Here is an 18,705-nt window from a genome sequence, read left to right on the forward strand (position 1 = left end):
GGTAGTTCACATCAGGGAACTTCCTCAGAACAAGAACAAAAAAGAAATTTCAGTAGTTTTGTTGTCTGCGACTCGTCTTAAGCGGTAACCACGAATTTGAGGTTTCCTTCCTAAGAGAGGAGGTGGTTGTAGTAAATAGCAGGCCTATATAACAATTACCTTACAAAACATTAACTTGCAAATTGGCATCAGTTTGTCAGTGCAGTAATCTTTAGGCTTTCCCTCCGCGCTCTTCGTGGTGGTTGCAAAACCAGTGCAGTGGTGGACCAACCACCTTGATAAACAGGATATTAGTGACAGTGGCAAGTAAGGCTCTTGTAGCCGAAATCATCAGATTCATTTGAGAAAATTTACTTTCCCATTCGCTGGTGGATATGGGGACACTAGTCATTTGGTTCAGAATAAGAAGAAGAAGAAGAAGAAGAAGAAGAAGAAGAAGGAGGAAGGCTAAAATTTTACTTGTACTTAACCAGTAGACCGCACTGGCGTCACTTGCGTGACGTATCAAATACTAGTGCTAGACAAAATTCAAGAAGAGATACGAGAACGTATAACAAATAAGTACAGGAGATGGATTTTAAACATGTATCTTTGAAACAAGGGTATAATTAGGGGTACGTGTTCCTCAGCGTCCCCCCAGAGTAAAATCCCTAGTTTAAATTGAACAGATTATTTCGTTGAAGTGAAATATACCATAAATAATAATACATTTCTACTTGTGGACATGCTTCTAAAATTTTATACGTTATGACGAAATACTTACACATTGAGTGACTTCTACAAGATCATGTGTTCTGATTTTTCACGACAGGAATGACGTACTTTGTTATTTCCTAGCTGAGAGCCTGATTGCAACACTCGTTCTCAAATTCGCTCCATTAATTCCCTGAATTAAACAGACGTGCTCGTGACGTCAACGTGGGGAAATTAATGCAGAATATAATAAAATATTGCGTCCATTTTTTACTGAGCTGTGAGGTCGAGCGAAGTCATGGAACAGAGATTCCGTTCAAAACAATACTGCACTTACAGAATAATGTTGATATTTTTCAAGACGTTTGTGCAGAATACAGAAAGCGTTAGATGTTGTTTAGCTACATATTGTCAAATTCATGTATCCGTAACTAATATCGTGCCTAATATTTTCAATCGTAGAAGTGTAACAGGAGTACGATTATGTGCTATGTACGAAAGTTGCTTGGGGAGAGTTGAACGGTTAAGTAGGGCCGATGATTCGCGTAAAGTGAAAAGCGGACCGGAGAAAACAAAACTATGGGAAATATCATTTTGTAAATTGATACTTGTAGGCGTTGAGACTAAAAATTGTAAGGAATTTTAAGAAAAGATAGGTAGCTTGTGGCATATTTGTAAATTTCTATGTGATACTTGTGTATTTACAACGTTAAGCTAGTACTGAGTCGTTCTGCCATTTAATATACTGTGGATCGTAGTGTTAAGGCAAGCCTATTGGAAATTTTTTAAATTATCTGCGAATTTGTACGTGATTGTCTTATTATGCCACACTTGTCGGAGGGGCTACCTGGTGTGCTCGGTTCACAAGGAAGGACTCGGTTCGATTCCCCAGCAGGAAGCCACTTCTGGAGGTGCACATGGCTCGGAGGTTCACTCAGTACCAGGTTAATTCCTGGGCGAACGGACCACTCCATCCCACCAATGCTAGGCGTGTGGCCTGGTACTGGTCTTTTGAGCTGACGCCATATAGGCGAGTTGCGCCTCTGTGAGGATGGGGCTGTACCAGTGATGAATTCTAATGATAAAGACCGCAGACACACCCAGCCTCCGAGCCATCGGAATTAACCAATGAAGGTTAAAATTCCTGACCCGGCCTGGAATCGTACTCGAGTCCCTCTGGACCATAGGCCAGAATTCTAAGCATTTAGCCATGGAGTCGGACAGTGCTAGGTTACCTTTACCTTCCACTTCTCCAAGAACCTTCATGGTTTGTTTCTTTACACTTGAACGAGTAATGTGTACATATTTGGTGAATTTATGAGTGGCTGTGTTGTGATTACGCTACACTACATTTAAGGGTATATTATAAGTTACATTCTGTAAATTTCGCATGAATTTCTATGCAATTTCTTTTATTTTTATTTATTTCTGCCACTGCAGATTGTCATAAGACAAAGAATACTATTTGCAATAATAATACGTTATAACATAATTTACATGAAAAATATTTTTAAAACTGTTTGATAAGTTGAAAATTACTCGAAAACGATTTTTAATGGCCATGGTCTTTTTTATTTGTTGTTCTAATATACAGTATTATTATTATTATCTTCTTTAATTATATAAAGAATGTCTTATTTTGATACTATGTAATATTTTCATGTAATGGTTCGCTGTAAATGCCGAGACAGTTCCTTCCACCGCCTCACCCAATTGCATTCACGGTCATTCATTTCATCTTCATTGGCTCCTCAACTGACGAAGAGATTCGGCCATAAAAACATGTCATATAATATCATCTTAACTCATCCCCGACCCTGCATAAAAAACGGGACATGTAACTTTTCGCTGTCTTTTTGTTGTTATGTATTTAAATTGAATTTATCTGCTATAATGACTGCTGTAAGTAGACACTGTCACCGCGATATATCCCGACTGAAATTTATTTAATAATAATAATAATAATAATAATAATAATAATAATAATAATAATAATAATAATAATAAGTGTTATTTGATTCCGTCATGATGGTAAGTTGAAGATAGGGGGAGAGATCAGTCTCCTGAGTTATACAAGCATTCTGAGACAATATCAGACATTATTAGAAACCGATGATTGAAATTTTATGGGCAAATTCAAAGAATGGACAATGAACTTGCTAAAAGGATATTTAAATATGCCTCCTCACTAAAAGTGAAGAATAATTGGATAATCGAAATTGAAGAAAAGACCTTCACGCGAAACCACCATAACTGGTGCAATTATATAGGACAGGTCTAACTTTAGAACGTTGCCGAAACAAACATTTTTCTGAAAATCCCAAGATGGGAATGAACACTGCATGGACGGAACATGAGAGGATGAAGAGAAGAAAGCGCTCCTCAGTTGGGCACAACGTCGTGAACTGAGAACCATAGTCGGGGAACATTCAGCTGACATCAGTAAGGTTCACTTTTGGGAAATTACGACGTTCAGAAAAGAATTTAAAGTATTCAAGCGACAAAGTGAATACAATGAATAATAGACGCCATGGAGATGTCCAAGATGCGGCGCACAAGCTCTGAGCTCCACTTGAATAATGACTGATAAAATGAGACTTTTTACTGCTTACAATGTCACCAGGCATTACAGCTCGTCAAGTGAAAATAGACACTGAGAGACGCACTTCCGCTTATGAATTCGTCATGTTCAGTAAAAGAATTAAATGAATCATTTCCTTGTTGAAGTCTGCTTGCTGTACGGTACCACCTCCTACTATAAGTAAACCATCTCATGGTCATATTTAAGCTTTAAGTTTGAAAACTGAGTTATATAGATGTCCATTATTACGGTACAATAATAAAGAATTTATTTCTAAACTCTGCTTCCTCCCACTGGAGGCTACCATGAACAAAGCATGCCAAATTGATCCAAGGATACTTAAGTGAAAGGCATTTAAATAAAAAATAGATGGCTAAAGAAGAGATGTGAAAATAGTCGGTGTATGCAGAGTGGGTTTCGTCCCTTAAGAGGCCACGGCTTGTCCGTGGTCCAACAGCTCTGTACTCGGGCATAGTGCCGGACTTCACGCCTGGCCCCACCCGTCGGCTGTCCTGTGAATGGTTTTCCGTGGTTTTCCATTCTCCTGTACTAAGGCGAATGCGAGGACAGTTCGTAGTATAGGCCACGGCCGCCCACCCGCTCACCTTCTCTGCACATCTCCTTCACCGTAACAAATCTCCCGGCCTGAGAGACGGCGTCACCGTCTAGGAGGCCCGCCTCCCCCCTTCAGGGGAGGAATGAAAACGTTTAGAAGTAGTATGTGAAAATATGCTTTTAAATTGTTTGAATTTCGGACAGGCTCTTAAACATCACTTTGTTACTCCGTTTGTAGACAGTAACACGGCCTGTGCTCTTCTGTACGGTGTTTACACAGCAAAGATCGAACCAGAACTGCTGTAAGTCGCTGTAATTTAGGAAATCCATTTTCTCACTGACTTAACAAGTTGTTTCGTTCTGTCAGCGAGATTAAGCGGACCTAGAATTGTAAACGGTCAATGTTGAACATGCCAAATTCATGTTCTTGTACTTCTGAAACTTCTGCATATAGAACTTTTACATTTGTAGAGCTGTTTTTGCCATCTCTTGCAAGTTCACGCGAACAGAAATAAGTGATTCTTATGGTTTGAAGAATATTTGTTATTTGCTTTCATTTAAAACCATTTTTGGAAGGGACAAATATTATACTTCACTTGAATCCATGCAATGTGAATTTTTTGAACGATTTTAGCTGTTATTTTCGTTCATTTGGTTTTGTACTCGTTTCACGAAACCGGAGAAAAATTTAGTAGTGTAGATATAATTTTGAAATAGTAAAATGTGATCAAAGTAATTCGTTATGAGTACTCATACAAAGAAGCACTAATTTGCTGACCAAATATTGCACTCCAGGCATTCCTAGTTGTTTTGAAAATTCTACCCGTACAGAATTATTAATTTTGCTACAATTGAGTGAAAACGAAAGCCTTCTGCATTGGTTGGCTTAGAAAGTAAGGAGGCTTCAGTAAAATCACATAGAAATGGAATATTTTAACTACTACTTGATAAATTCCGGGGACTTATTTCTAGAACGAGTTTCATAAGAAATGCTGGACCAAACTTATCATAAAATTTGTCCGGTTCCTTAGCTGAATGGTCAGCGTAATGGCCTTCGGACTGGGTGTTTGTATTGTCCCCAACATCCCCCGCAACTCTTACAACACACACAACACTAATACGCAATTTGTTATATACAGCATCCTCGTCGGAAGGTCTGCCTTACAAGGGCTGCAATAGACGCATCAAATTATCATTATTATCATAACATTTTAAATTATATTGTAGAATAAAAATCAAAAAGGTCAACTTTTACTTTTTAGGATTTCAACTGCCGTTAATAAAGTATTAAGTTACATCCTCGCTTGCTAAGAGTCTGAACGTAACATTGTAATGCACTTTGTGCTTTTATTTTTATAATTATACTATTCTTTATTTCCGCTTCACAGTTTATCTTGATTGATTCAGACTGTTGTAAGCTATAACTGAATGTTCTTTGTTTAACTTCTTTTCCACTGTCTATAATAATGCTACAATAAATTTGACATGTTTGAGCATGTATCAGATTTCGCTGATTGATTCATGGGTGCTATCAGTACGTTCCAAGAAAAGGTCGCGAACTTTGCAGTGAATCTTCAATAGTGGGCACAAGGCCAAAGTTGTCTCCTAGAAGAACGAACCATGAATACATTCTATTAAATGAATCATTTGTCAGAGAAACAGCACTTCGACGAGTTACTAACAGGCTACTTTTTCTAATCACAGACAAAAATGCTACAATTTTGTATAGGAAAAACACTTCTGCTTCAAATATATACACGCAGAAGTGTTTTGTTTGTTCACGTAAAAGACTTTGTGCTGTTACAATATAAAGTGGATCGTGAATTAGAAAAGAAAGATATCGATGGACTGTTAGTTCACAATTTTAAATTGCTAATTTCTGTACGTAAGCCGTCCATGTTGTCGATTATTCCTGGTTCTTCAGAAGGGAATCCGGCATTATTTGAAAATAAATTAGCTGACATTAAAAATAACTGGAACCATAAATTCCATCAGAATATCATGAATTCTATAATAAACTGTTAGTTTGGCCAATAACATCAGCTGAGGAATCATCACGGTGATACAAACAATTCTCTTACAGAGAAATAACCGTATACTCTCCTTCTTTACTCAATTGCCTACATTTGTGGAACTTTATGATGTAACAGAAACTTAGTGAAATTTGCCTGTATCATGTTCTTTCTGTATACATAATTGTGATTAATAGACAAGATATGTTATTACAGACCCCACATTAAGTAAGTTCGAATTATTTTTTATCTGTATCCCATAACAAAAAAAGAATTGTGTTAGTTGGTATTGGGCTGTAATATTGAACAAGGTGTCAGGATATTTGCATTTTAATTCCTCTGGAATTTCTGATACTGATGTCTCAAACCGCCCCAAATTTTGTAAAATGGTAATCTCTTGGTCTCCTGTACCAAAGGTTGTAAGATCTCGCAAAAACATCTTTCACAGGAAAAGAAGGAAACACTAATAGCAGGACTCAAGAGGTATTGGGAACGAAAGCGAGCTAGTCATAAGCGCTTCCTAGTGGGATTAAATCAATAATAAAATAAACTAAAGACCTGAAGTGTCCCGAACAAACAATATCCTAGAGCATTTTTCTTTAAATTTATAGACAATGTGATTGAATGGAGGACTGCTGTTCTTGAAACAAATGATACAAATGAGCACTCTATCGCACGTACTCATGCTACGAGCAAATGAAGGCAGTAACTATCATGGAAGGATGGGTTACCTGATAACTTTTTACTGTATTATTTATTTAGTTATTTCTTGGCCACTTGTTGATTCGCTGCGCGCGCGCAACTGACGTGTGATATGCGGCCTACCTTGGACTGCAAGGTGGAGGCCGGGGAATTTACTTTTACCGTGCCTTGTCTAGAAAATACCGGAAATCTATCGCTGCGATGATTGATGGTAAACTCAACAAATTCCTCTTGAATATTTGTAAAACTGGAAGTGTTACGGAGGTGCAGCCTCTGGCAGGTTGGTCACGGTATATCTCTCATCATCTGCTGGTATTACGTACACAAAAATTAACGGATAAATTATACGCAGGAAGAAGTGTGATAAGCCCAATAAATAATGCTTCAGACACACCAAGAAATCGATGCCTTAAAGACGAAATGTTCAGCCACTTAGCTGCGACTTATTAAATGGTAGGGAAGTCGTGAAATGTTTCAAGTGAAGGTACATTTGAGTCTTTCTGAAGAGAATTCCACCGAGCTTCTAAATTCTTGTCGCGAAACAAGGCCGTACGCCACTCAGTTTGTAAGAGGAAAACAAACCATAAACGGCCTGAAATTTTTATGAAATCGTTCTTCTATTCTAAGATCTACATGAAACAATCACTCATAAAATATTCTGAGGCATATGTTCTTAAAAGAGAATGGCTAACAATTTTACAAGATTGCAGGGCGAGAAATGAAGGCAAATATACGGTAGTCGTCGAAAGACGAGGATCGTGGCTTTGAGAAATGTGTGGAGCAAGGAGAAACATGAAGAATGGTTTATCTCATTGTCAGTGGATAGGAAATAACAGATCTCATCATGAACTAGTTGTGGACTTCAAGGAGGTAAAGTTGGCTGCTCGATTCAATGAGCGTCAGGTGCACTAAAAGCTTCCACGGTCTGCTAAATAACTATCACGTTCATTTTCCGGGTTGAACCGTAGTTGTTTTATAAATGGTATGTACAGGTTGTTGAATTCGATGTTTTGAATACATTGCGGTTTTATTTTCGGCTGCTGTGATCCGTATCATCAGTATTCCCCTGTGCTAGAAAACATCCGTAGTGGCTTACGCCTGTCGTAAGAGTCGACTAGTACGAGTAACCGCAGTGGGGCCTATAGACGAGTCTGGTTTGTGCAAGGCTCTTCTGTCCTATCCGACCTCCCTTGGTCAACTCTTGTTTCTTTCCGACCTTGACGGTATTAGGTGTGCGAAGCCTAGGGAGTCCTTCATTTTCTCGCTGTTTGTGTCTCTTTCCTTTCATTTGCTGATCCTTCATTCTTCGATCGGTCGTTACCCTTCCATGTTTCCTTCTGATTAGTTTTAAGAGTGGGTGGTAGTCCAGTTGTATCTCCTCTTGTAACACTGATCACTCTCTCTCTATTGTCATTAGCTGCGCTCCTCGAGGAACCGGGTTCGATTCCCGTTACTGCCAGAAATGTAAGAATGGCACGAGGGCTGGTATGTGGTAAAGAGCTGCACCACCTCGGGATGAGGACATGAGCTACCTGGGAGACTGATTACCTCGAATACAACAGTCGCCTTGATAAAGAACACCGCAGTGTATGCAAGATGTTGGTTATAACGACATCGAAACACAAAGCCCTAATAGGCCTTGGTCCACCGAGCAAGTACTGCTCAACCCGAAGGCGTGCAGATTAAGAGGTGTACGTGGTCAGCACGACGAATCCTGTCGGCAGTTATTCCTGACTTTCTAGACTGGGGACACTACCTCACCGTCAATAGCTCCTAGATTGTAATCAAGTAGGGTACGTGCCTCTCGAATCAACTCTCAGATCCAGTTCAAAATCCCTTATCTGGCCGGGAATCTAACCCGGGGCCTCCGGGTTAAGAGACAGGCACGCTACCCTTAACCCGCGGGGACATCAAAAGGACTTGATCCAGTAAATTGTGTCGTTATACACGAGAGTCGTTGTAACCAAGAATTATGCTATAAGCTATGTGAGGTGAGAATGATCTAGAACAAAACTTAGTCTTACTTTAGATTGTACATATTTGCTTTGAAACCTAACTTAAAGTGCAAAATTGAGGTATATACTACATAAAATACAGTAACAAATTTCGTTAGAAAAGAGGGTACAGCTTGCCGACAGCAGTTTCCGAAGATCAGTGACAGACGGGGAGAGTGGAAAAATTTGTCTATACGCTACCCCTCCCCCATCGCGATCCCTAGTTACGACTTATGAATGCTGAAGAGCCAGTAGAGATTTTAAAGTACTTTGATTGTTAGAAACTCCTAATCCAAACAGAGGTTTAAAATTAGTTCTTATACGAGGTAAATGTATATATGTTTGTCGTATTAAACAAGGCTACCTTACACTTTCCTCATGGCGAAAATGTTAACACCACAGAATACCTGGCGCTATAGAAGAGGTGTCGCTATAACAAAGTTCCACTGTATATAAGAAAATAACACGATTTAAGCAGGAAAATTAACTTTATAGTAAGCTTCAACATTATTTCAGTGCTAGTGTACATGACCTCCTGTGTTCTGGCGAGGTGCGCGTTCAAAATATAGGTCGTAGATGATGGGGGTCATGGAACCTACCTTTCTGGTCTGAGGACTGCTGGCTGGAGTAGGCAGGCTTCCGCCAGCTTAAGTCGCCGGCATGTGGAGGAGATGTCCCGTAATAGGATGAGAGTTCGTCGTTACAGAAATCAGAGTCCTTAGAGCAGCTAGTCCTGAACGATGTAGGCATCACCACTGTTTATTTTCTTCTTCCTTCTTGACACTATTACTCGTTCCTCTGTCATTCATTTAATAAAAAATATATATTCACCTTTATACCAATACATCGCACACAATTTTTCTGGACACTTGGCACTGTCGTGTATTTGAACTCGAAAGAGGAGCGAGGTGGAGGATAGTGTTTGAAGGCACGACACTTCACTACCGCTGTGTTAACGCTCACCACAAGTGCACGACTGAACGCGCTAGACTTGCTGGAGTCGCCTCGCCAGCTTCACATAGCCGCGGGAGGGGCAGGGGACGGGGGCAGTGGGAGGGGGCCTCTTCACTTCTCGACAGGACGACACAACATTTCTGATGCAGATTTCAATTCCTCCTTCCAGCTCTTTTTGCTTCTCGTTTAACTTCCACCACGTGGACATCAGTAACACTCACTGGCCTCTGATGACGACTTCCTTCGTGTACCATTGGCGTGCGGTGCGTGTGACCGTGGCAGAAGACGACGTGGAACAGCCGTAAGAGTTACTTACGTATCCCTATGCGTGGGGACGACATACCTTGATTGTCGTAAGAGGCAGGATTGGCGACCACTTACTTGTCTGACCTCCGTGGGTCAACTCTTCTTCTCTTCGACCCAGCGAGACCCAAGGAGGTTGTAATTTTCACACCCTTCCATTTCTTTTGCCGCTATCTCCGCATTCTTCTAAGTGTTGGACGTCTTCCATTTTGTTTCTGCTTACTATTAAAAGAGGATAGTTGCTCAGTTGTACTTCCTCTTAGAACAATAATCACCGGGCGAGTTGGCCGTGCGGCTAGGAGCGCGCAGCTGTGAGCTCACATCCGGGAGATAGTGGGTTGGAACCCATCTGTCGGCAGCCCTGAAGATGGTTTTCCGTGGTTTCCCATTTTCACACCCGGCAAATGCTGCGACTGTACCTTAGGCCACGGCCGCTTCCTTTCTATTCCTAGGCCTTGCCTGTCCGATCGTCTCCATAAGACCTATCTGTGTCGGTGCGACGTAAAGCAACTAGCAAAAAAAGAAAAAAAGAACCATAATCACTAATAAATATGGCGTCTTTACATTCACAGGTAAAGTAAAATGAAATGACGCATGGATTTTAGTGCAGGGTGTGTCCGAAGATATGTTCGGCTCGCCAGGTGCAGGTTTTTCTGATTTGACGGCCTAGGCGACCTGCGTATCGTGATGAGGATGAAATGATGATGAAGACGACACATACACCCAGCCCCCGTGCCATTGATGGTTAAAATTCCCGACCCTGCCGGAAATCGAACCCGGGACCCTTGTGACCAAAGGCCAGTACGCTAACCATTTAGCCATGGAGCCGGACACAGCTCTAGTAATCTGCCGCCATCACAACACTGACTAATGTAGAGGTTAGTCCATTTCCAACAGATAAATATGGCGTATATAATAAAGTTAGTATTACCTTCACTAATCCAGAACCAGAGGACCATGTTTACGACTCTGGTAGCTTAGTGGACTGTTCGCTGCTTCAAATAACATGAATTTTTATGTTTTATTGGCACATAGCTCCACGTGCACTCCTCTGATATCTTTCATAGCAACAGAGACAACAAAACAGTCACTGGATGAATCAAACATGGAAGAAATCCGTGGCGAAGTATCAAAATCATTGAATTAATAAAATTAGTAAAACTTGCGGCTCGGACGTAATCATCTTACTCGTTATGTAAAACACTTTTCGTGGCTGTTGCTTAAATAACTACAGCACTATATAACTTTTGTATTACGTGAAAAACTTGAACTGTTACGCTTCTTCAATATGAAAAGTAAGAACATTTTCAGGTATAATGTGTAGTGGAATTTTTTTTCAGTCATTTTCTTAAAAAATATTTTATTATTAGCAGTTGTACCCGTTCTTCGCACGGAAATTTGCAATGGATTACATGTTTCCTTGATGAATTTTTGGAATATAAATCTGATTTTCGAAAGCATCTCTGTTGTTTACAGTCGTACCATACATACGTATACGACAAAACGGAAATAACATATACGTAAACGTTTGTTATATACAGTCTTCTGATAGACCTAATTTAACAAATATAGCCTGTATTAAGGCTTGTCATATATATTTTGTAGGTGTGTAAAATCGCTGTTTCGATCCTTTTATAAACCCGTAGTGTGTTCAGATATTTAGAAATAAATTCGGCCCTAAAACCTACCCAAGGACAGATAGATTCTAAATATGAAATTTGATAGAAATTTATCCAGTAGTATTCTAGTTATAAGGACTGAGTCAAACAGACAAACAGACACCGAAGTTAAAAAATGTGCAACTGGTCATTATTAGGCCTGAAACGGATAACTGTAGGAAAATTTTGCCAAAATATTCAATGCCCAGACACACGGTCGTTACGATGTTATTTAATTATACATTAGTTTGGGCAGTATGAAGAACCTAACAGTTATACATTAACCGAGTCGAAACAGAAAATAAATGGCTTCCACTACAAGAAAGTGGTATCCCCCACCCCAGTTTGATTGACATTTAATGTCCTCTTCCTCTTCGCTTGTTTATCATACCTTCGCGGCTCTATCACCCAGCTCATCTTGTTGATGTCGCCGTGGTAGCGGCCCGTGGAGGCACAGCACAGTGGAGAATGGCCTATCCTATATAAGACAATCTTCATATGTTGATTGAGAACACGAAATTATGTTATTCTGTGGGCACAAATTGAACAACTTGAATACTCATGTTAGAATGTTAAAACACAGCAGTTTACAGCAGTTTGTACATGTCTGTTTGCACTGATTCAACTTTACATCTCTATTAATTGTCAACTGAAAAATAGTAATGCTTCGACTCCTTAAGTTAATATTTTGTCCTCAGAATAATATTAACATTCAATGGCCACTGAGACGTTGCGTCCTTTAAAATCTGAGTATAACCTCGTCGCCTTGGTCCTCCACTATTTGTCTTACAAAATAAGACATTTTAGACAGTCTTTAACATTTTAGTCTATCTGGAAGTAGCGTCATCAATTTCTTAAAACCATTGTAACCATGGCATTCATGGCAGGCTGTGTTGTGAAGTATTGATGGATGGCCATGACTGGGAGACACATTATCAAAGAGAAGCGTTACAGTACAGACGGTCGATGTGCTCTCGTAGGCTGTGATGTGAAGTATTCATGGATGGAAATCAATTTGAGTTCAGAAGAAATAGAGGAACACGTTAAGCAATCCTGACTTGAAGTCTGGTGTTAGAGGATCAAATGAAGAAGGACACGCCTACGTCAATGCGATTCGTAGATCGATAGTGTTATTTGAGTTTATGAAGGCGACTGGGAACAAATAACGGGATAGAAACATTAAATACGACCTGTATAGAAATCAGTCTGCAGTGATAAGAATCGATGGCTTTTGTAATGCCTTATTTTAATTATTGTGATGTTGTTCTCAATGATTTTCGGCCAGAATGCACGCAGTTTAAGAAAATATGTCCATGTGTTGGAACCATCATATTTTGTCTGTCCTCCACCGAATTTTTACTGCATCTTCCCCATCTTCGCCTTTCTATTTCTGTTTGAATGTTTATAACAGAGATACAAGGGCTGAAACATCAAACCTGCTCACCATTCCTCGCCATCGAACTGCCGCGTATAACAACTCATTTTCTGTGTCTGCTGCGCGAGAATGGAACCGTTAACTAAACGAGTGAATTGCGCAGTTCTAGTCTTTTACTGATCGTGTAATGACTAGCTATTTTCTTCTTCTTCTTTCGTTTCACCCTCTTTGGGGTACGTTGCATCAATGATTTCTCTGTCTGTAGTTCTTTTCTTAGTGCCCAGTATTTCTTCATTCTTTCTTCCTCTCGTCTTCCGAGATAATAGGTCTGTTGTCTTGGAACCTTATATTTTCGTCTTTAGTTATTACTTTGGCTGTTCCACCGAACAGTGAATTTTCTGTAATTCCTAATTCTACTAGGTCTTTTTCAGTTTCTTTAAACCAGTTGGGTTTTGTTTTGCGCTTACGAAAGAAGTCAGAGACATGTTTGGTTAATCTGCTAAGAGTTCATTCTGAGAAGATGACTGTAAAAAAGGAACCTTCTTTTTCGCAAAGTATCTGAGAGTTTTCAGTTTTCTTGTAGAGTGTTTCATTCTTGACGTATATTATCTTATCTTGAAATGTTGATCCTATGAGCTTTCTTAACATTTTCCTTTCTTTTAGCTCGAGTTTTTACATCTGGCCTTTGAAATTCATGTTTAGTGCTTCTGGATTAATCACTGTTTTATCATGTTTAAGTTGGGCCCACATGAAAGGGATTTCTTGTTGTATGCCATTATTCATTTTACAATCGTTTAACTACGCATGTCACACTGGGGTAGAATTTTGTTACAGTTATAACATATTTTGTTTGGTTCTTTTATTTAGTATTAATTACGATAGAATTAATAATGATTCCAATGTACAATAATTGATTTAGTGTAAGAGTAAGCCTAATGGCCTTAACTACGCCAATAGCAAAGCAAAGTCACCTCCGTACAGGCCATGAAGGCCCTTGGAGGAGTGGAAGGTAAAGGCTTCCACCATTGTTAACCTCGACACGTGATGAGGTAGAGTGGTTAGCTCTACGCCCGGCCGCCTTTGCTCCCAGGAATTAACCTGGTACTCATTTTTGGTGTAGGCTGAGTAAACCGCAGGGCCATATGCACCTCCGGAAGTGGAAAACTCGTTTCTTAAATTTTACGACTTCCTGACCGGGATTCGAACCCACGTCCTTCCGGGCGAACCGAGCACGCCTTTACCGCCTCGGCCAGGCAGCCCCTAACTACGCCAATAACGATCTATTATTTGTATTCCCACCACTGCTGAATGTATTATCGTGTGACATGCTGGAATTTGGACACCACACTTAGGCCGGCCGCAAAATGAGACGCAGGTCCGTGAGGTGACGCAGGGTGACTCACGTCGAATTCTTCACGGCAGAGTGAGTCACGGCGACAATCGTCGCAGGTTGGATCACGGTTTCAGTACGCAGTTTATGACCTATCTGTGTCGGTGCGACGTAAAGCAACTTGAAAAAAAAAAAAAAAAAAAAAAACTCATCACTTCCTTCTCTCATACCCGCTCGTCATGACTTCGTCACATTATTTGTTACTTATTTTTCTCACTAAAACACACTTTTTGTGTATGGAAATAAGTTGTTTTCAATTTGTATATCTATTACAAATAATTTGTATTTGTCACATGAGTTTATTTTTGGAATTTCTCATTTCAAAACAATTATTTTTGCATCCATCAATTGATAAAACATTTAACTGCAATAAATTGGTATTTATATTGTACATTAACTGTTCCTCAAAACACAGTATATAGTTTATGGTGGTTTAGACAAAAAAAATAAAAATAAAAAATAAATAAATTAATATTTCAAAAAGAATTCCTGAGTCAGAAAAATGGTTTATCAACGATATGAACAACCGAAATCACCGCGAGTTTAGCAGGAAACTGCGGAAGAGAGACTGCGGTCCGCAGGGTCACCACGGGCAGCAACTGCGTCACGTCACCCTGCGCCGTAACATGCGCGGGTCCAGGCAGTTCTGTGGTTTGCAGAAACTCACCGTGAGTCACCCTGCGTCAACTCACGGACCTGCGTCTCATTTTGCGGCCGGCCTTAGGAGCATGAGAGAAATTACCTGGGACTTGCAGTCACGAATAGCTATTGGGTACTGGTGTGGATAATTTTGGCCTTACGAGTGATAAACTGCAGTTTATCTCACCTAACTAGACCAATTTATTTTTATGTGAATCGCCATCACAGTTGTTCTAGGAATGGACTTGACACTTTGCACTGGACTTACGAAAATGTTCTGGCTTCTCACAGCTCTTGTGAACGACAGCTGTTAGTTATCTGTTTTAGTGCAGCACTTCCTGGTAAAATCTGTTTCCGCGCTCTCGGGCCGATAAACGAGGAGTGTCATGCATTTACTGAACATAGACACTAGTCAAAAACTCTTGTTACAGCAAGGATCTTGTAGAGAATCGGAAGGTTATTGTTTGAATCTCGAGGGTGCTCATGTGTTAGTGCAGAAACGATCAGCAAAATATAAACTATTTAAAGAAGGCCTCTTGTATGTAGCGTGTTATCTGTTGAAAATAACTTTTTTGCTAGGGGCTTTACGTCGCACCGACACAGATAGGTCTTATGGCGACGATGGGATAGGAAAGGCCTAGGAGTTGGAAGGAAGCGGCCGTGGCCTTAATTAAGGTACAGCCCCAGCATTTGCCTGGTGTGAAAATGGGAAACCACGGAAAACCATCTTCAGGGCTGCCGATAGTGGGATTCGAACCTACTATCTCCCGGATGCAAGCTCACAGCCGCGCGCCTCTACGCGCACGGCCAACTCGCCCGGTAAAATAATTTTTGAAGACTGAGAAATTGTCGGGTAATTATTTAGTAATTTAGCTCAACATATTTCTTTAGAAAACTCAGAACTTACAGACGTATGCTTGTGGGAAATCGGAAAGGATTTGGAATTGACTGCATTGTTTGTTACGTAAATAATTATGAACGACTCTCTCATAATGGTCTACTACAAGCAAAAGGCAAGGGAGCTTGTAGTTTTACGTCACTGTTGATATCGTGATCATAGCTACGAGACCTACAGTTTTACGTCGAATACAAACCACATGAACGTGACTATTCAAATCCAAAGGAAGAGAATCGTAATTTTCTTGTTGATAACTGTCGAAGAGGTTCCCATTTGGAAGAGACGCTTAATTCCATATCTAGTTTTACGGACTGTCTCAGTAATAAAGTTGATAAGCAAGCCTTGTAAAATCTTACAACAGTTCTGGGTACGAATCACATACACACCAACAGAAACACCACAATAAAACAAGTTATCAGGGAGACTTGAGAGTTAATAAGTACAGAAAGCCAGAACGCCCTTTACGTTTAGCTCAAGAAGTTTTGTGAATCACAGGAAAATTAGAATATAAGCTAACATTACATAGGCGAAAGCAATGCTTGATAATTTATTTTAACTTCGTACTGAATATTTTGCAATTTTCACACAGCCGCCAAATGTTTCTAAAACTTAAAGAATGTTTAAATTTTACGACTGCATTGCAGGTGAAATATACTTTCAGATTATTAGGCTGTGTTCAGTAAGAACAGTTCATGCCAAAGAGATGTTAAGTACAGAGAAAAGGGCCAAAAAATTGGATGTTTGTGTTTTCGGTTAAGGATGGCAGTTTTTGTTTTTTACTTAGCATGTTCTATAGGCCGAACACAACCTGATCCAGTAAACTGAACGTCTATTTCAGGTTACCAACACTCTCAATTGAGCAATATGTGTCTGGGGGCTATTTTTTAACCAGACCTGCGAAACAATGGAGGCAATCATAGAAAAGTAATTTCAAAATAAATACATTAGAAAGCATTGGAACAATATTATTTTTCACAAATTTATTAATAAAATAACCAAATTGTACGAAGAAAAGTAACACTTGAAAAATAAAGATTATTGTTGTAAAAAATGTATTTTGCAACAAAAGTGAACATGGAATCAAATATTATATTAGGTCTTGAGATGTCAAACCATAAAGAAGATCGAAGTGTATTAGAGAGAAGTGATTTTCTTTCTTGAGGCGCTCAAACTCAGATCCAATAAATCCAATAAAATGAACGTCTCAGGTTACCATAACTTGCAATTGAACAATATGCGTCTATGGAAGCTACTTTTTATAAACAGACCTGTGAAGAAATGGAGGCAATCATAGAAAAGTAAGTTGGAAATACATACATTAAGAAGCAATAAAACAATATTATTTTCCGCGAAAGTATTAAATAAAATTACCAAATTGTAGGAGGAGTAGTAACACTTGAAAAAAAAAAATTGTTGCCAACATAGTATTTTGTGACGAAGCTGGATATAAAATCAAATATTATATTTGGTCTTGAAATGACAAACAATAAAGAAGATCGAAGTGTATTACCTCCCATGGCGCAACAGCTCCGATGCGCCATGGCCTACCAAGCGACCGCTGCTCAGCCCGAAGGCCTGCAGATGACGAGGTATCGTTTGGTCAGCACGACGAATCCTCTCGGCCGTTATTCTTGGCTTTATAGACCTGGCCGAAGTGTATTAAAAAGAAGCAATTTCCTTTCTTGAGGCCCGCAAACCGAGCAGCATTTAGCGAAACAGAGCTCCGTGTTTGTCAGTGAGACAGGCTACCTGAAGGTTCCACCCACGTTAATGGTCCGGAATGTGACCAAGACAAAGTGTTTGTTGTTTACCTGACTGGAATGTCAGTAAAAACATGTACCGAAGAATTCCATTTTCCAAGAAAACGAAGGCAAACCTTTGCTTTCTAGTTTTCCGCACAGTGAGAACCTCTATGATACTGCTACTTATTGTTCTCTGACGGTTGCCGAGAAAACATTTTTTTTTTCAGATAATCTACCGTAGAACGTACACGTTTGAAATATATTTTCAATTTTCAAGTTTTGTGTTGAAGGAACTGGCATGAGAACGTGAAACTAAGTCGGTCATCATTATGCCCAACTAAAGAGCGTGTTCGAACTTACTTAGCACAATGTTTCTTCTTTTCTTCCCACTATCTCTCCATTCGTTCAGTGAGTGGCTTTCTCCGTTTTCTCTCCATCCTCTATATTTTCGTCTAGGTTTCTGTGCAAATTTGTTTGCTCACTAAGCTTCTAAATGTTGTCCTATCTTGAATGGTTTTCTCGCCAATATCAATTTCCTGTAGATATTCGTTTACTTCCACTAACCAGTTGTTACCGTTTTTCAAGATTTATGCTAGGTTTAGAAGTTTCTTTGTCAGCCTGTTTTTATATAATCTGTGTCGGCGTCCGTACAATTTTAATCGCCTCTGCATCTGTGGTTATTTCTGTGTCTTGATAAATTTCCCGTGGTTTCTTTTTCAACCAAATTCAATTTTCGTATTTTGGTCCTAGGTTCTTTTTCTGAGAGGTCTCCTGTCTTGTTTTTTCGATGTGTAAGAGTGTCGCAATTTTGCATTTTTTGACAGGAGGGGTTTTGTAAGTTCTTTTTTTGTTTGGTTCCTGATTTATCCCTGCTGGTTGAGTAATTTTGCTTAGATACTTGAATTCGTCTGCTTGGATGATTTTTCCGAATTTGATTTATTATTATTATTATTATTATTATTATTATTATTATTATTATTATTATTATTATTATCAGTACTATTATTATTATCACTCTGTGGTACTTTTTAAATTCTCTGGTGATTCTCGGTAGAGATATGCAGAAGAGTTCTGAAGGAAATGTAATAATTTACCAGTTAAATCTACATAAATAAAATTACAATTTTGCCTGTACTCTTCAATTGTTTGTCTCTGTGAATTTAGTTGTTTGTCTGAGTGAACATCACTGGAGAAGAGTTCGACAGCATT

The 18,705-nt window shown here is 39.4% G+C and overlaps 1 protein-coding gene across 1 annotated transcript in view; it reads right to left on the reverse strand.

Annotated features, from left to right (window-relative positions):
• dpp (decapentaplegic) overlaps positions 1 to 9,489 on the reverse strand; it is a 133,168-nt gene extending 123,679 nt beyond the window's left edge. The window contains exon 1 of the mRNA XM_067153330.2: positions 9,137 to 9,489. The gene's annotated coding sequence lies outside the window, so the exon portion shown is untranslated. The remainder of the gene's footprint in view (positions 1 to 9,136) is intronic.
• Positions 9,490 to 18,705: the final 9,216 nt, after the last annotated feature.

Source organism: Anabrus simplex, chromosome 9, assembly GCF_040414725.1.
Source record: "Anabrus simplex isolate iqAnaSimp1 chromosome 9, ASM4041472v1, whole genome shotgun sequence".
Taxonomy (NCBI): domain Eukaryota; kingdom Metazoa; phylum Arthropoda; class Insecta; order Orthoptera; family Tettigoniidae; genus Anabrus; species Anabrus simplex.